Below are 19,272 nucleotides of genomic sequence, written 5' to 3' on the forward strand. Positions count from 1 at the left end.
CATGGCTACACTCCATACAAGTTCTTTCAGAAACTACTTACTGACACTTAAATCTATACTCGATCTTAACAAATTTCTCTTCTTCAGAAACGCTTTGCTTGCCATTGCCAGCCTACATTTTATATTCCTTTCCATTGCCAGCCTACATTTTATATCTTCTCTACTTCGACCATCATCAGTTATTTTGCTCCCCAAATAGCAAAACTCCTTTACTACTGTGAGTGTATCATTTCCTAATCTAATTCCCTCAGCATCATCCGATTTAATTCGACTAAATTCCATTATCCTCGTTTTGCTTTTTTTTATGTTCATCTTATACCCTCCTTTCAAGACACTTCCATTCCGTTCAACTGCTCTTCCAAGTCTTTTGCTGTCTCTGACAGAATTACAATGTCATCGGCGAACCTCAAGGTTTTTATTTCTTCTCCATGGTTTTTAATACCTACTCCGAATTTTTCTTTTGTTTCCTTTACTGCTTGCTCAATATACAGATTGAATAACACCGGGGAGGGGCTACAAACCTGTCTCACTCCCTTCCCAACCAATGCTTCCCTATCATGTCTCTCGACTCTTATAACTGCCATCTGGTTTCTGTACAAATTGTAAATAGCCTTTCGCTCCCTGTATTTTACCCCTGCCACCTTCAGAATTTGAAAGAGAGTATTCCAGTCAACATTGTTAAAAGCGTTCTCTATGTCTACAAATGCTAGAAACGTAGGTTTGCCTTTCCTTAATCTTTCTTCTAAGATAAGTCACAGGGTCAGTATTGCCTCACGTGTTCCAATATTTCTACGGAATCCAAACTGATCTTCCCCGAGGTCGGCTTCTACCAGTTTTTCCATTCGTCTGTAAAGAATTCGCGTTAGTATTTTGCTGCTGTGACTTATTTAACTGATAGTTCGGTAATTTTCACATCTGTCAACACCTGCTTTCTTTCGGATTGGAATTATTATATTCTTCTTGATGTCTGAGGGTATTTCGACTGTCTCATACATTTTGCTCACCAGATGGTGGAGTTTTGTCAGGACTGGCTCCCCCAAGGCCGTCAGTAGTCCTAATAAAATGTTGTCTACTCCCGGGCCTTGTTTCGAGTTAGGTCTTTCACTGCTCTGTCAAAGATATTAACACAGTAGCATATCTCCCATTTCATATTCATCTACATCCTGTCCTACTACACGTGAAATCCAGTATGAGACGAAAAATACATAATAAATAACGGCAGAAAATAGCTCAAATCTTAACGATCCATTCTATTGGCATTTATGTAGAAGATCCGTCTTCCCATTTACGAATATCTTTATCGATTATGGAGAAAGACCGCGATAAATTGTTTCTTGTGTACCAAAACCCAGCCGTGGATTCCTGCGCTGCTATGCACAGCTAATGTCAGTAATTTTTGGGGCGCATTCTTAAGACCTCAGTCACGAACAACTTTTAAAATCTTTATCCGTTTACGGGCTACAAAGTTTCAAAATTAAGTTATTTGTTCACGTAAAATATGCAAGTAAAATACGATGTGAGGCGAAAACGTAGTTTAGGAAGTAACGTAACACGGACAAATATGCTGCAGAGTCTCTCCGTTATCATCTGCGGACCCAATGTTGTAGTACTGAAGCATATCCAAAATTTATTTCCTCGTAAAATCCGGTCTGAAGCGTAAAATTAGTTTTCCCTCATTTCATTTTCACATGATTAAACTATCTAAATTTTACTGAGCAGTGCATTTCTTTTTATATGAGTTATATGCCATGCCGCAGCAGGGAAAAGAAGGGAACGAGTGGAAAAATGCTCTTATCGGAACGCAAATAATTCGAATATGTTCCTGTTGATTTAAAAGACTCTGATTGAAGAGTGGGGTACTAGCTGCCACTTTTTACCTTCCTCAACACCTTTAAAAAATTTTCCAATAATTTGGGTGTGCAGACATACTCGCGTTTTTATGCTGAGAGAGAAGAAGACAGTGGTAGTGGCAAAGAGATGGGTAAGTAATAAATACTGAAAAATAGTAGACTGTGGGTGTGTTATAGAAAGGGCGAAGGACACAATGGCAGTTTGAGGGAAAGAGAGGGACACGGTGGTAGTGGAACATAGTTGACTGCGAGAGAACAGTGCTAGGAAAAGAATGAAGGAGTCAGTGCAAGGGAGAGGGAAAAAAAGAGAAGGAGAAAGTGAACGGGTGAGAACCATTGCTAATGAGATACAGAATGTATGGCACTGTCAACGAGGAAGAGAGAGATTGTGACATTGAAAAGAGAGCAGCAGTGGAAAGGAATGAATGACATAGTAGCAGTAAGAGAGAGCAAGAGGGAGGCAGTGATGGCGAGAACAGACTGGAGTAGCAGGAAACAACGAAGACGACTGTAGCTGTGACGCAGGAGACAATGACAGGGAGACACAATGAGTTCGGCTGAATGGGTGGTTGAGAAAGGGTAACTGGGAATGGATGGGTGTCACTGACCTCAATTTGCAGTAGGACTTTGGAGCATATACTGTACTCGGACATTACGAATCACTTTCAAGAAAATGATTTTTTGATAAATAACCAACACAGAGTCAGAAAATATCGTTCTTATGCAACATAGCTAGCTCTTTATTCCCATGAAGTATTGTGTGTCGACAAGGGATCTCAGATCGATCTCATATTCGTAGATTTCCAGAACGCTTTTGATACCGTTCCTCATAAGCGACTATTAATCAAATTGCGTGCATATGGAGTATCGTCTCAGTTGTGTGACTGGATTCGTGATTTCCTCTCAGAGAGGTCACAGTTCGTAGCGATAGACGGTAAATCATCGAGTAGAACAGAAGTGATATTTGGCGTGCCACAAGGCTGCGTCATTGGCCCTCTGCTGTCCCTGATTTTCATAAATGATCTAGGTGATAATCTGAGCAGCCCCCTTAGATTGTTTGCAGATGAAACTGTAATTTTCAGTCTAGTAAAATCATCAGCCGATCAATTACAATTACAAAATGATGTAGAGAGAATTTCTGTATGGTGCGAAAAGTGGCAATTGGCACTAAACAAAGAAAAGTGCGAGGTCATCCACATGGGTACTAAAAGAAATTCTATAAATTTGGTGTATACGATAAATCGGAAAAATCTAAGGGCTGTCAATTCTACTTAATACCAAGAAATTACAATTACGAGCAACTTAAATTGGAAAAACCACATAGATAATACTGTGGGAAAGGCGAAACAAAGACTGCGCTTTGTTGGCAGAACGTTTAGAAGATGCGACAAACCCACTAAAGAGTCAGCCTACATTACACCTGACCGTCCTCTGTTGGAATATTGCTGAGCGGTATGGGATCCTTACCAGGTAGGATTGACGGAGGACATCGAGAGAGTGCAAAGAGGGGCAGATCGTTTCGTGTTATCGCGCAACAGGGGTGAGAGTGTCACTGATATGATACGCGAGTTGGGGTGGCAGTCACTGAAACAAAGGCGGTTTTCTTTGCGGCGAGATCTATTTACGAAATTTCAATCACCAACCTTTTCTTGGGAATGCGAAAATATTTTGTGGACACCCACCTACGTAGGGAGGAATGATCATCATAATAAAATACGAGAAATCGGAGCTAGAACTGGAAGATTTAGGTGTTTCTTTTTCCCCACGCGCCATTCGAGAGTGGAATGGTAGAGAAGTAGTACGAAAATGGTTCGATGAACCTTCTGCTGCCAGTTAAGTGTGAATTACAGAGTAACCATGTAGATGTACACGAGCGATTTACAACGGTGGACGAGACAGTGGGTATGAGTCAGTTAGAGTTAGGCGAGTGAGGGGTGAGTGGCGTGCCAAGAAGAGGTCGAGAGTTTATTTATTTATTTCGAGTCAAAAACATTACAACAATATTTACAATATATACAATATAACAAATCAGGTCAAATCATAAAAGAACAAACTAAACGGTATTAGCCCAAAATTGTGCAACGGCAGCAGCATTGTCTGAAACATCAACAAGCTCTTGTGTGGAACATGATACAGGACATCTAGGACAGTTAATTAAATGTTTGGTTGTCTGTTCTTCTCCGCAGTCACACAAGGTGGAAGATTCCTTCATGAAGCCCCATTTAAACAGATTGTCCTTAGTTCGTCCGACGCCACTCCTGAGCCGATTTAGAGACTTCCACACTGTCCAGACTTGATTTCCACCAGGAGGAAGGGTCTCAGAAGGAGTCATCCAATCATTACTGTCAGATTTTGCTGTCCACTGAGATAGTCTGGCTGCTCCAGTCCGACCGGTGAGGGGTGTAGTAGTTCTCATGAAGCTCCTCCTAGATTTGAGTCTACTAATTGGTGGCTGGTATCCATGTAGCAGGTGATCGGTGTTATGATCTGCTTTATGTCTCTCAAGTTTGGCTGCGACTTCACGCCTTATGTCTGGAGGAGCAATACCTGCTAGTTTATGGAGTTTATCAATAGGTGTAGCTTTGAGGCATCCCGTTACTGTCCTGCAGGTTTCGTTCAGGGCCACATCAACCTGCTTTGCATGAGATGACTTGTACCATACAGGACATGCGTATTCAGCTGCGGAATAGCACAAGGCCAAGGCTGATGTTCTTAGTAGTTTGGGATCTGCACCCCAAACGCTGCCAGTGAGCTTCCGCAGGATGTTGTTACGAGCAGCAACTTTCTGCTTAGTGTTAGTGCAGTGTTTTCTGTAGGTCAACGTTCGATCTAAGGTGACACCCAGATATTTGGGGTAGAAACAATGTTCAAGCTCTTGATCTTCCCAAACCACTGTAAGTTTTCTATAGGCCTCTCGATTGCGTAGGTGGAAAGCACAAACTTGAGTTTTAGCAGGGTTCGGTCTTAAGTTATTGACTCTGTAGTACTCAGATAGGTCCTTGAGAGCAACAGTAAGCTGGTTTTCTACTGTGTCAAAATCTCTGGCTTGTGTGACTAAGGCAAGATCATCTGCATAGATGAAACTCTTTGTAAGAGAAGGTTGAGGCTGGTCATTTGTAAATATGTTGAACAATATGGGGGAAAGGACACTACCCTGAGGCAAGCCATTCCTTTGACTTCTCCATCTACTCTTTCTTCCTTGGAACTCCACATAGAATCGCCGGTTTTCCAAAAGTGTCTGCACAGTTCTGGTGAAATTAATGTCTCTAGTGATGTAGTAGACTTTGTGCAATAATTGTCGATGTTGAATGGTGTCATATGCTGCTGTGAGATCCACGAAGACAGCCCCGGAAATGTATCCTTTTTCATATCCCTCTTCAATATGTTCAGTCAGATTAAGGACTTGTGCTGTACAATTCTTTCCAGGTCGGAAACCTGCTTGTTGAGGTATGAGTTGTTTTTCAACAATGGGAGTGAGTCTATTTAGCAACATTCTTTCATAGATTTTATACAAATGGCAAAGGAGCGAAATCGGTCGGTAGTTCTTGGGATCAGCTGCACCCTTTCCAGGTTTTAGTAAGGGAATAACTTTAGTTTTCCTCCAGATGGCAGGGATCTGTTTCCGCTTCAGACAACCATTATAGAATTGCAGAAGCCATCTTTCCGTGATGGGACCAAAATGTTTAATTTGCTCAATCATTAGGTCGTCTAGACCAGGCGCTTTACCATTTTTGCATTTCTGAATTGCGGTTCTGAGTTCTTGTAAGATGAAGTCATTTGATAGATGGTTGTTTTCACGTTCAGGTTCTCTTTTGAGTTTTGTTCTATCTTTAGAACAATTGACCCTTCCATTCTGAACTAGATGATGAGCAATTTGATCTGGTGCAATGTTTGCATGGCCATGATTGTGGACAGGGTCGTTGTTCAGGCGTCGCAGCAACTGCCAGGCTTTCTGACTGCTTTTAGACATATCAAGGTTCTCGAGTAACTCTATCCATCGTTCTTTTTTGGATTTGGCTAAGGCTGAGGATAAATTTTGGCCAGCAGTTAAGGTTTCAATGCTGTAAGGATTATCATTGAAAAGTTGGATATAGTTATGTAGATGCTTCACGGATTCTTCTGTCAAGCCAGGTATGTAGTTAACTCGACAGCCTCTGGGAGTTGAGAGTCTTGAGCATCTTTTCACGGCTTCTACAAACTCATCATAGTTGGAAACTGAGGGTTCTATGCGTGAAACTTCTGAGTCAAGGAAGTCAGCAAACTTCTGCCAGTCTGCTTTCTTGAAATTGTATCGCCTTCGGAATGATGTGATTCTAGGAGTAATGGCTGCAAACACTTGGCAGCCTATAGGGCGGTGTTGAGTATTTGGTATCGGATTTAGAACAGTTTTTCTGCATTGGTGAGCTATGTTCTCGCTAACAAAAATTAAGTCGGGGTTATACCCACGTTTCCAACGCCCACTGTTAAAAGATGGTGGGAGTTTATTATCATGGACAAGATTAAGATGGTTGGTATCAGCCCAAGTCAAAACTGCTTCACCATTACTGTCGTCCTCAACATAACCCCAAACACTGCTATGACTATTGAAATCTCCAACAATAAAGTGAGCTTGTTGATTGGTGTAGTTGTCTGTAGGTGAAAATTGGAAATCTGCTCCTGGGGGTTTGTAAATTGACGACTCCTGCACGTGGTGCCCCTGCATAGGTACTGGACTAGATTCTCCAGTACTGAACTGAACGTCAGCATTCCAAAAGCATTGCATTATAGGTCGAGAGTGTGCACATGCCAAAATTTTTGGTGAAATTTTTAAAAGGTGTTGAGAGAGATAGAGTGAGGTAGCTTGTACCCCACCTTTTAGTTAAAGTATTTTACATAAACAGAAACATACTCGTACCTTTTGTGCTCTGAAAGATGCGTTTTTCCGCTGGTATGTACATAGTAAAACAGTTGTGTCGTTAAACTGCAACTCAGCATGGCACATGAACCGAAATTGAGGGTAGCAATGCAAAAGCAGAAACGGTGAACTGCGTTTTCAAGTGTTGCTTTAGGGCGGAAGATCTAGAGAAACTACACTATTTTAATTCTCACACTACTACAATGATGACTGATACAGATATTAGTGCCTGTGGCACTGAGAGAGAGTTGAAATTTCTAAAACTGAACAAACGTTTATGGTACAATGGTATCTCTGTTAGTTTCAATACAGAATTTGCCGCTGAGACTGGTGGCCTCGCCACGCGGAATTAGCAGAGCGGTGTAAGGCGCTGCAGTCACAGACTGTGCGGCTGGTCCCGGCGGAGGTTCGAGTCCTCCCTCGGGGATGGGTGTGTGTCTTTGTCCTTAGGATAATTTAGGTTAAGTAGTGTGTAAGTTTAGGGACTGAAGACCTTAGCAGTTAAGTCCCATAAGATTTCACACACATTTTAACATCTTGAACTGGTGGCCTCACATGAGTACAGAGTCAAATAAAAGTTATAACCTAATAATAAATTAATAAACTTTTGCATTCAAATGCATGCAGAGTTCCTTTCCCAAAGCATTAACTATGAACAACTACGAACAAACATTCAAATTCCGTACGCACTGTTCCTTCCGTGACCACACGTGAAATATTTTATTACTCTAGAATATCACTGTTAAGGCAAGCTGTCGAGTGTGTCACGCGCAAATACTAACATGAAGGTCACTGGTGCCTCGATTATCGAAAACGCAATATTGAAGTAGTTTACACAAGTGTTCTAAAATAAATCATTTAAACTGCGTTCAGAGTACTCTAGGCACTCAAAAAACTTAACTTTTGAGGCGGAGATCAGTTAAATTGTGCCGTCCAACGTCCTGCACCTGGGGGGAAAAGTCACTGTTAACTCCCGCGGTCGTCTACTCACTTTCAAATGCTGCCTCTTCCTCCCGCGATTCACCACAACTACCGATTAAAAAAAAAATAATAAAAATAAAAAAAATAAAAAAAACCTGCCAAACGACTTGCCCACAAGGATTCACGTCCCTGATTTCTATTTGTTACGTCACATACTGCAAAATACAAGGATAGTAATGACCACCATTCATAACATTTTTTCACTTATACGCATTTCATTAAAACAACCTCACATGTATCACGGTCATTTTTCGACTTCTCCGTTAGAAAACAGTGGAAATTACATAACATTATTAAAAATGTAAATCACTCTCACATATGGTTTACATAACACAAGACAACTATGTTACATGAATTAATAAGAACAAATATGACCAGTTTAAAAGAAGCGTCCCTTCACCCTCTATTCGTTTCTGTCTTTAAATTTTATACCAGCGGACACCATTTATTAATTGATTGAAATTTTGCTTATGATCTTTGGCGTAATCAGTAAACTATTACATAAATTTCAACTTTAAATATGCATTATTTGGGATGATTTGGAAAGTAACTAAGTAAGTGAGGCTGCTTTCGTGTTATTTGTAGCTGCGGAGAGCTCATAGTAATAGCACATTTGCATAATCAAACAGTTTGGAAACTAGCTGTATTTTTTTAATAAAAGCGAAATGATGATGATGATGATGTTTGGTTTGTGGGGCGCTCAACTGCGTGGTTATCAGCGCCCGTACAATTTCCCAATCTTTGCTCAGTCCAATTGCGCCACTTTCCTGGATGATGATGAAGTGAGGAGGACAACACAAACACCCAGTCATCTCGAGGCAGGTGAAAATCCCCGACCCCGCCGGGAATCGAACCCGGGACCCCGTGCTGGGAAGCGAGAACGCTACCGCGAGACCACGAGCGGCGGACAAAAGCGAAATGTTAGGATTGATTTTCCGCGGTGATTACTATTTTCATCTTTCATTTGATATCTCATATGCTGTGATAGTTTCAATTGTCTTTTAGTTATTAATTCTCTATTGTCTGTCGTAATACTTATAAACATAGATATTTATAACTTTTGTAATAATTACCATAAAATTACGATGCAATGACTCGCTTCACCACCACATCCTCCATGGCGTTTTTCATTTTGTTTTAGAATGTTTATAAGTTGTGGAACATAGATTTTCTGAAACGACAACTGCCATGAGAACTACTCCTGCCCCGGCTGGTCTCTGCCGATGTTCCTGCTACAGGCCCATGCCGCTGCTGCCTCACGAGACACAGCACCTTCCATTCCTCCCTGTGCGTGAACCACCGGTTCATAACATCATTGACCTAAGGGATAACGAAACAACGTTTAAAATCAACTTTTAATGTGGAAGTTGTATTAAGATTCCCTTAGTGATCTGGCTGCTTGTTGACAAGAGGAGAGATAAATAACGGCGAAAGCGACACTGGAACCAATACCTAAGGATGCTATCGCTTCTCAAAGCAGCCACGTTACCATTTAGATTATGAACAAGTAGTGCCTTGTTTCTCTGTCATTTCTATAACCGTACTAAAGACAGACTAATTATCAGTGTAAACGATTAGATTACTACTAAATTCTGCATGGAACAACTTTCCTGGAATCAGTAACATTAATTTGATGACTTTAATCTTTAAGTGAGAATCACTCATAATGTGTAACGCAAATGATAAGAAACTAGCAACTGAATTCACGTTGTCAAGTTCAGTTACCATCAGCAGCGTGAAAATAATGGTTTCACAGCCGATATATTCCTGTGGGGATCGCACAGCTCGCGGTCCAAAGACACAGTGCCGGCTACTGCTGAGTTGGCTGGAGGCCGAGTACAGACCAGTAGGGTTTATTCCCATATTCGTAACTAGGACTTGGCTCTAAAGCTCAATTTCTGTCAATATTCAAATGCATGGACTGCAACCTGAACACGATAAGTTAACAACAGGGAAATTATTATGTTCGTGCATAGGTTCGTAGCGTTTTTGCTTTGCATGTTGGTATCCCTGTTGCTATGGATTTATTTATCGACTGCCATTTTTGTTTCTGTAGTTCACTGTTGCTATTTAAGTTTACATATTGCCATTCTGTCATTTGGAGATAATGAGTGGAGCTGTGGACCCTAGAAAATGGAGTGCCAATAGAGAAATCGGAATGTTTCCGACATAGTCTCCTGTCTGAGTCCGGTAGAGGGCTGGCAGCAGCGGAGGCAGCCAGAAACATTTGCACTGTGTGTCGGGATGATGCCATTGGGAAGAGCACAGCAAGAAAGTGTCACTTTTCTTTCGTTTTAAGGAGGATCGTTTTGATAGTAGTGACTTTCCACGTTCTAGAACATCTCTGCGGTTTGATGAAGATCGTTTAAATGGGTTAATCCACAATGATCCACTTCATTTCACTCAAGAACTGCGAAATGTGACGAACTGTGATCATTCTACCATCATTCGAAATTTGTGTTCAATGGGGGTGGTTCAAAATTCGGGTGTATGGGTACGACATGCTCTAAGACTGTTCTGGTGTACGCTGGCGCCAGAACACCATGTGGCATAGAGGTTACGAGAGATCGATAGAGACCAACGGCAAGACTCACTGGACTCACGCCGCCAACGCCTTCTCAGCCACCAGTATTTGGGATCACCGCCATGGACCGAAGGAGAGTTAGTTAGCTAGTTCGTTCAGTTCGTTCGAGCTTAGTCAGTTACTTCGAGTCTTTCCGTTGTGGAGATGCAGACTGTCACCGCGATGGTGCCGCAGACTTAGCGTCTAGCAGAGAAACAGGCAGCACATAGCAACTTCATAGTGAACATAGCGGAGTTCTGCTTCAATAGCATTGAGGCCAGGTGGAGTATACAGAAGAGAGCTTCTATCAGAGCACATAGATACTAAAGTTAAGTAGCTCTTTCTTTATGAATGAAGAACCAAGTTATTAATTGCTTTTAATTTGTGTTATAGGAGGATGATACCGGCCACCAACCATCACCCTCTCCTTGCATCCCATGGTACGGCTACCCAGAGACAACGAGACGACATAAAAACGGCTGAAGAGAATACAATGAAGAAAAAGTCAGCACATGATAATAAGTGAATCTCTGCTTGCTTGGCATCAATTGGCTCGTGAACAACATCTAACATTCTGCATGGTGTCTATTTGTTCTATATCGTGTCTCCCTACCACTTTCGTGCAACGATGCTCTCAGCATGTTTTTTAGGGAATTGACTAGCTTGAACCTGGGACCTGTTGCTGGTAAGGAGATGTCAGACCACACATGACATGTAGAATTCAGAAGAGTTCAGTGAGACTAGCGATGATATAACCAAATACTTAATTATTTCAGCGTCAGCTCCACTGCATTCCCTGTAAAAAGAATCTTAATACTAACTAAATTTAGTGGAAGGGGTTCAAGGCTTTCCTAATTTTAGTTAGCTGGTAAAATAACGTCGAAAAAGCAGTTAAGTTTACCATTGGAAATTTTATTCTACTCACAAAACGTTGTTTATAAATAGCACTATTGATAAAAGGAAATGTTTTAATACAGGATAGTAAAAAACAACTGCGTTCAACAAAAATGTGAACGAATATTCCCGGAATGGGTTTCCAAGTTCTACAATGGATCGAAGGATGACCTATGCCATATCACATCTATAATCTAGGTTTAAATTAAGTTTCACAAGAGAGAAAACTATCAAAATGGTCTACAGTGACCCTCAATTATCTTTAATTACTTATCTAACTTGTCGTAAATTACAGTGGCTGATGTGGCTTCTCAATAACTATATAACAGAAAAATCATCGCGTTTCAGATTTTTACTTCAAGTACCAAATGTGAACACCATGAGCTTTAATTGACGATCGACACTAGTATTACGCAAAAAGGGGGTGTAATAGATGAGACTTCGGCAGTTCTGAGTGCATGGAAGATGTTGGATTTGTCTGAAACCTTACATATCACCACCTTTCGAACTTAATTTTTGCACTGAAGTTAGGCAATGATTGAATCGTTGTCTAATTCAGTCAAAAACTATTCCGTTATCTAAATTTTGTTGCCTACTGTTCAGCCACGTTATTCTGTTCTATGCTAGTTTGTATTACTATTTTATATTTTTACATTCTTCCACATTATTATCAAAAATATGTTTATATTGGCAAGGGAAGAATATTTTTATTCTATTATAATCACTATTTTTTAATTATTTTCTTTCTTTATTGAATTGTGAAGTTTGTTTTTTTGAAGTTTGTTATCGAAAGTGAGGAGTATTGTTTTTATAAATGTAGTAATTAAGTAAAATCTATTCCTAACACATTTTCTAAATATCATGTACAAGTAAAATGTTTTTGTTTCTAGACACTCATTTCAACATTGTTACACTAACAAATAAGAATTATTTCCAAGTATTGCTTTGACAAAGAAATATACATACAGAAGTATTGAGATATTATCCTAACAAATGGTAAAAATGTTAAAAAAAAGGGAAAACATCCAAGAAGATAATTTTTTATTCTTTGTTTTTATAAGCAGAAAATAAGTAAAATATAGTTATTCTTTTATTTTTATGAGGTGAAAATAAGTGGCATATAGTTTTAGTGTTTATTATGCCTTACTTTTCTTCTTTATACTGTATACTGTCCATTTCAGAACTAATGACTTATTTTTATCGATAGTCTGTTTTTTACTAAAGTCCATAGTCAATGACTGTTATTTTGTAGTTTATTAGCTGTCTGGTGTGCTGAACTTATTTCGTTTTTCACACATTTCTTTTGCACAGTTCCTACATCACATAATTTGATTTCACACATTCACACAGTCCTGTGAATGTTTAAGCATAAGGTTGGTGAATGTTTTTTGCACGAAGCTGATGGACTTGAGCAAATTGGATGTGGGCAAGTATTTGATGTACAGCTTCGTTCGTCGTTCCTTGTTGGCTTTGCAAGTGTGTGTTGCTGTTGTAGAGGTCCCATAATGGAATGGATCTGTGAGTGCAGAATCTCGTGGTTTACTAGCTTTGCATGCGTGAGAGTCATCGTTATGTGTCCCTGAAAGCGGTCATTTTTCGTTGTAATACTTTGCAGATGACTAGTTTACAATAGGATATGGATTTGGGAAGGTATGTCGTCTATTCTTCACCCATCTTCTTTCTTAGTCTCAATCTTGCGAATCTTCAACTTCTGTTCTTCCTGCTTTTTCTCTGCTTCTTACTTGCTTTTTGGTTCTTCTGTGGGCAGGATATGGTAATATTTATTGATAACTAGTCGCTTTGAAGTTCTCCTCTTAGTAACAGTTTAATAAATTGTTTGGGCATGTCATTTTTATTTTGTGGAAGTTTTCTTCAGTTTCATGCATCAGCGTGCTGTTTAACAGTAGTGTGACTTTTACACATTTTTTTGTTGTTGCCAGTGGTGGCTTGCCCAAGCGGTCTTCTCGTCGGGCCGTTTTTTGCTCGCTCTGCTGAGTCGGGGCATCCCGGGGTTTAAGAGCGGTGAATGTCCAGTGTTTGCTTGTCAGTCCCTGCACTGGTCCCTTCCATGTTCTGCCACTCTGTGGTTTCCTCTTCTTTCCCAGCAGGGTTCCGCCACCCTGTGGTTCAGGAGATTTACTGCCCACTTCAGCTACCCTCTGTTGATCTCGCTGACCTTTCCCTTCTCTCAATGCTTCTGCCTTGTAGGAATCATGTTTTGCTAATTACGTCCTTTTCTTTCTTGATACTTCTTGCGTTGCAACTTGTGGGTCGCTGCATCTGGTCTTTGTTGGAGTTTTTACAATGGTTGTTACAAAAAGTTTTACTTATAATCATCTAACATATGTCTAGTACCTACATTGCTTTACGCCTCCTTAAAAAGCTTTGCAAATTTTGGCGCCCTCTCCATGTTACAATTCTAAGATATTTTGAGTCTTAACTTCTACAAAAATCCTCAAATTGTTTATTTTTTATTTTTTGTGTAGTGTCGTGGTGTATAGCATTTTAGTATTTCATGCTGTTAGACAATCTACACTTTATCCCTTCACCTTAATCTATGGTACTATTGATGTTATTTTTTTTAACTACTTTCTCTTTCCCACCTTCCTCTCTCTTCATTCTTCTTTCTCCTGACAATCTTATCTGCAACATAATCTTGAAATATTGTGCTGATTATTTCCCAGTAATAAAATTAATCTTCATACTTCGTGCTGAAAGTGTTTAATACTGCCAGTCTTAGGTAAAATACCTCTGCTTTATCTCATAAAATGCCCTCTAATTCTCTTTTACTGTGTTCCGAAATACCTTGAACTTCTAGCAATTTTTCGTCGATTTCTTTATGAACTTCTAACATGAGTTGAGGCGATTCCCCCTTTTGCGCATACCATTCTAATTCTTCATCCTCTTTATCTCGCGTCATTCTTATTTGTTTGTTTATAACTGGTATTTCTTCTAATTTTAGCTTTTGCTCAAAGAGAAGTGTGACATTCCCGAATGTAACGCTACCTTTCCCCATATCTATTATCGCTCGTCTCTCATTTAAAAAATCTGCACCTATAATCAAATCTACAGTTAGTTTAGGTATAATCACGAAGTTGGCTTCGATCTTTTGACCTTGGCGCGAAAGAGTTAACCTTGTTTGTTTCGTAACTTCCGCAGCATTGTTTCTAATAGGACCTCTTACTTTAATCTTACGTGTTTTCAGAACTGGCAATTCCTCATTGGCATTACACTGCATGAATAAATTTTCTGAGATCGCAGTCAGTTCACTTCCGCTATCAATTACAATATTTACTGGGATATGCTTTACCATGGCCTTCACAATTGGTTGAATTTGAAAGGGTTGGTTCTGTTCTTCTTCTTCTTGCATCAACGAATCCTCCACTGAATCATACATGAGTCTTTTTAGGAATTTCCCTTGTGAATTCGAACTTTCTGTAAGATAATCTTCGACTGCTACTTCTCTCTCTTTTATTTCCTCTTCTCTATTTCTTCCTTCATTTACGCTTTTTCCAACATCCTCTGCTTTTTCCTCATCCTCGTCTATCTTCTCCTTCTTCGTCGCTACTTCCACATAATCGCATCTAAATGCTCTAATTATCGCTTCGTAACTTCTTTCATTATATACGTTGGGTTGTGTGCCCACTCGTAACTTATTTTCAACTTCTGTCATCTGCGCATTATCCTCATTGAATTCGCTTTCCCTGGTATCCATCTCAATTAGCTCTGCAGTACTCATTACTTCGTCCTTTCCTCCTAAATTCGTTGTGCATGCCTCTGGTAATTCATCTTCCTAGTCAGTATTCTCCCAATTAATTTCATCCCAACACTATATTGTTATTTTCTTGTCTTCGTTTTCATCTGGTCCCTGCGGATTTGTTTCTTCCTTCTTCTCTTCTCGTGATAAGGTATTTACTTTTCTGTTCAAGGTGCTGCAATTGTCCTGGGTCGGTCCGTCATTCTCTTTGGTATGGGCGCTTAGCTGTCAATTCGAACGTTTATCGGTGTTTGGTGGTCTTACCTCCGCCTCTTCTATCTGTAATCTCTTTTCTTGTTCAGCTTGTTGATAGTGGTTTCTTTGTTGATAATTTGTCGTTCTATTGGTTCTCCAGTACGCGTTCCGGTTGTCGTCATTCCCTCTGTAATAGATGTTGCCGTTCCTGGGTGAATTATAGTTATTGCCATATTCTCTTCTAAATCCATAACCGGTCCTTCGTTGAAATCTATTGTCGTTTCTTGGTGCGAAGTTATCACATGGTTCGTAATTATTGTTTCTTCTACTGTGTCTTGTGGATTCCACTGGTTTTTGCTTTCGTTATCATGTGCGCTTCGTCTTTTTATTGCGTCATCTTCCGAAAATATGAACTCTAGTTCCCTTAGAATACCTTTAAATGCTTCGACGTCATTGCCTCCGCGACCTACTAATGATTGCTGGTATTTCAATGGTAGCTTCATCGCGCATAATTTAATCAGCTCTCCGTCACTGTATGGTACATCTATGCATTGATTTTTCTTTGCCATTAATTCGAAAAATTTCACGGGACTCTTCTCTCCTGAATTTTCAAAATATAGGTTCTGTAACAATTCGTACTTCACTCTGTTCTGTGCTTCGCTGGACCAATATCGTGAGAGAAACTTCTCTCTGAAATCTTCGTACGATCGGCATGTCGCTGCAACATTCTGCATGGTTTCTGCGACTGTTCCTGACATGTGTGCACATATTAAGTCTAATTTGTGTGCTAGCGTCCAGTGTTTTGGTAATCCTACTCGGAATTGATCAATAAAAGTTCGTGGATGTAATGAGTTTCCTTCTCGAAAGTGTTGAAATTTTCTGACTGTGAGGAAATGATCGTTGTCGTACTTCGTCAGAGTTCCATATGAAATTCGCGATTCTTCGCCACTTTTGTTTCTGATCATTTCTCCCGTCATTCTTTCCGATTGTGGTAGATACATTGGATATTGTCCATTTTAACTTTCACCTACCCTTGCGTAGTATCGCTGGAGTGGTACCCAATAATTTTCTTCCATCGGTTGTGAACGTGTAGCTGAATGCATTGCACTGAACTCTTCGCGACCTGGTTTTCCATTGTCAGGTATTGGTTCGGTATCTTGTCTGGCTAACCTTGCTGCTTTATTGCACGATCCAAACTGTCTTGAAACATACATTTGTGGTTTCGCATGTGTTTGTGATGACGTTTGTTCATCAAGAATTTCGAAACGGGTTTGTTGCTGTGCAGGCTGTCTGATTTCACGTATGTTACTTTCCGCCTGTGATTGGAATCGCAAATGCGTGATATCTTCGTTAATTGCTTGTTTTTCCTGTGCTGTTACAGATACGGATGTGGTTGCAGACTCTGTGCTTGTTCGATCCTGTTCACTGCGCTCTTCAATGGTTTTCAACTCTGTTCGCAATTTCTGAAATTGTCGCTTCGTTTGCGCTTCTATTTTGACTATGTGGTTATTATATCATTTCAGCGCTGCTCTTGTGATATGTTTGTGTAACACACTGTTTTCAACAACTTCACGCGCTGTACCTGCTGCTTGTCTAGTAATTTCGTTTATCTGTTTCTCTAGTTTCTTGACTTCTCCCTGGGTGTTGTTACGTAATGTTTTGATCTCGTCCTGAATGTCATTACGCAATGTTTGTACGTCCGCTTGTACCTTGTCAATGTCTGTTCTCAATTGATTGTGACCTGTTATTAAGTTTCCTATCACTTCTCGAGATTCTTTTGCCTCGTCTTCAATATGACTTAGGTGTAACTGAATTTTTTTGTTTTGTTCTTTAATCGCACGCATTTGTCTCGTGGTTTCTGCATTCTGAATTTGAATTTGGTTCGCTATGTCTTTATTTTGCCTTGTCATGGTTTTCGTAATTTGTTGTAATAATTCTGCGAGATTGTTGGGTCCTATTGCGTTTTCTTCCGGCGTCCTACGCTCTGTGTTTTCGCCCAAGTGTTGTTCGCAACCGATTGCATTGAACTGTGCTGTGACACGTTTCAGCTCGCATTCCTTGTACTCTGTGGTGAGGGAGCTCTGATTACTTGTACTATGGGTTCTACGTATTCAAGACGCAAGTTAGAATTCTCATAGACTGTCTCTCTACTTTTCTGCTCCTCTGTCGTGTGCTGACTTACGTTTTCTATGCTTTGACGTACATTATCCTCGTTATGGTGCGTTATATGTCCTATTTCTCGCGATACTGCATACAAGATACAGTTGTACTGTCCTCTATTCTCTGTCCATTTTCATGCTGGGTCTCTACCTCAATTCGGTCAAGGTCTCGATCTGCCATTGCTAATCTTTCGGAATCCCTTATTTTCTGTTTTAAAAGCAATTCACTCGCCCTACTTCGAGTCAACATGCGCTCATACGATCTCACGCGTTTCATAAACTTTTTGTTCACACGACTTGACACTTATTATCCAAGACTGACAATCCATTCACTTACTTGTCGGGTCAGAACCAACTTGTCAACGATGTAGCCGCCACCTGTGCGCTTGCATTGAGGAGAAAACTTATTTCTAACAATTTTTAAAATTCATAACTTAATTATGCTATTGTCTCTGCTAGAATGTCTCACTCTCTATCGCTGCAGCTACTGTTTTCAACTATTTATGCTTTTCAAAAAAAATATTTTATTACGAAAAATTTTTAACAGGATATTTTCCTGACCTAGTTAGGCATGTGGTCGATCTTCAATCATGGTATTTTACCATCCTGGCAGGGTCACCATTTTCTAACATTCTGCGTGGTGTCTGTTTGTTCTATATCGTGTCTCCCTACCACTTTCGCGCAAAGACGCTCTGAGCGTGTTTTTTAGGGAATTCACTAGTTTGAACCGGGGACATGTTGCTGGTAAGGAGACGTCAGTCCACACATGACATGTAGAGTTCCAAAGAGTTCAGTGAGACTAGCGATGATATAACCAAATACTTAATTATTTCAGCGTCAGCTCCACTGCATTCCCTGTAAAAGAATCTTAATACTAACTAAATTTACTGGAAGGGGTTCAAGGCTTTCCTATTTTTAGTTAGCTGGTAAAATAACGTCGAAAAAGCAGTTAAGTTTACCGTTGGAAATTATATTCTACTCACAAAACATTGTTTATAAATTGCACTATTGATAAAAGGAAATGTTTTAATACGGGATGGTAAAAACCAATTGCGTTAAACAAAAATGTGAACGAATATTCCCTGAATGGGTTTCCAAGTTCTACAATGGATCGAAGGATGACCTATGCCATATCACATCGATAATCTAGGTTTAAATTAAGTTTCACAAGAGAGAAAACTATCAAAATGGTCTACAGTGACCCTCAATTATCTTTAATTACTTATCTAACTTGTTGTAAATTACAGTGGCTGATGTGGCTTCTCAATAACTATATAACAGAAAAATCATCGCGTTTCAGATTTTTATTTCAAGTGGCAAATGTGAGCACCATGAGCTTTAATTGACGTTCGACACTAGTATTACGCAAAAAGGGGGTGTAACAGATGAGACTTCTGCAGTTCTGAGTGCATGGAAGGTGTTGGATTTGTCTGACACCTTACAAACGCTGACCCTTCCTATCCTGTATCATTGCTGGTGACGAGATTGGTGTCGTCGTGGTATCATAAGGAATATAAAGGTGTTGTTGAGCCTAAACAATGCAGCAAACACCTGCGCGCATCCAGAAAACATGCATACTGGTGGAACACCGATGGTGTGGTGTATTACGAGTTACTTCCCCGAAATGTAGCCATCACTGCTGGCGTTAATTGTCATTAAAGGAGAATTCAATCAGACCTAATTCAAGTACAACAACCAGGAAGACTGCGTGAAGTGATGCTGCTCCACGATAACGCCCACCCACGTTCTGTTAGGCCGACAAAAACACTGTACAGGATTTGGGTTGGAAAGTATTCCGCAACTTTCTTTTTTATCTGATCTTGAGCCCTCAGGTTTTCACCTGTTCTGCTCTCTATCGAACAACCTTCCTTTCCTGATGCACCTGCACTCCAAACTTGATTCGACGACTTCTTCGGCTCAAAACAATGTGGTTCTAGAGTCATGGAATCGAAAAGCTTCAGACTCTTGTAAACAGTGAA

Source organism: Schistocerca cancellata, chromosome 8 (assembly GCF_023864275.1).
Source record: "Schistocerca cancellata isolate TAMUIC-IGC-003103 chromosome 8, iqSchCanc2.1, whole genome shotgun sequence".
NCBI lineage: Eukaryota > Metazoa > Arthropoda > Insecta > Orthoptera > Acrididae > Schistocerca > Schistocerca cancellata.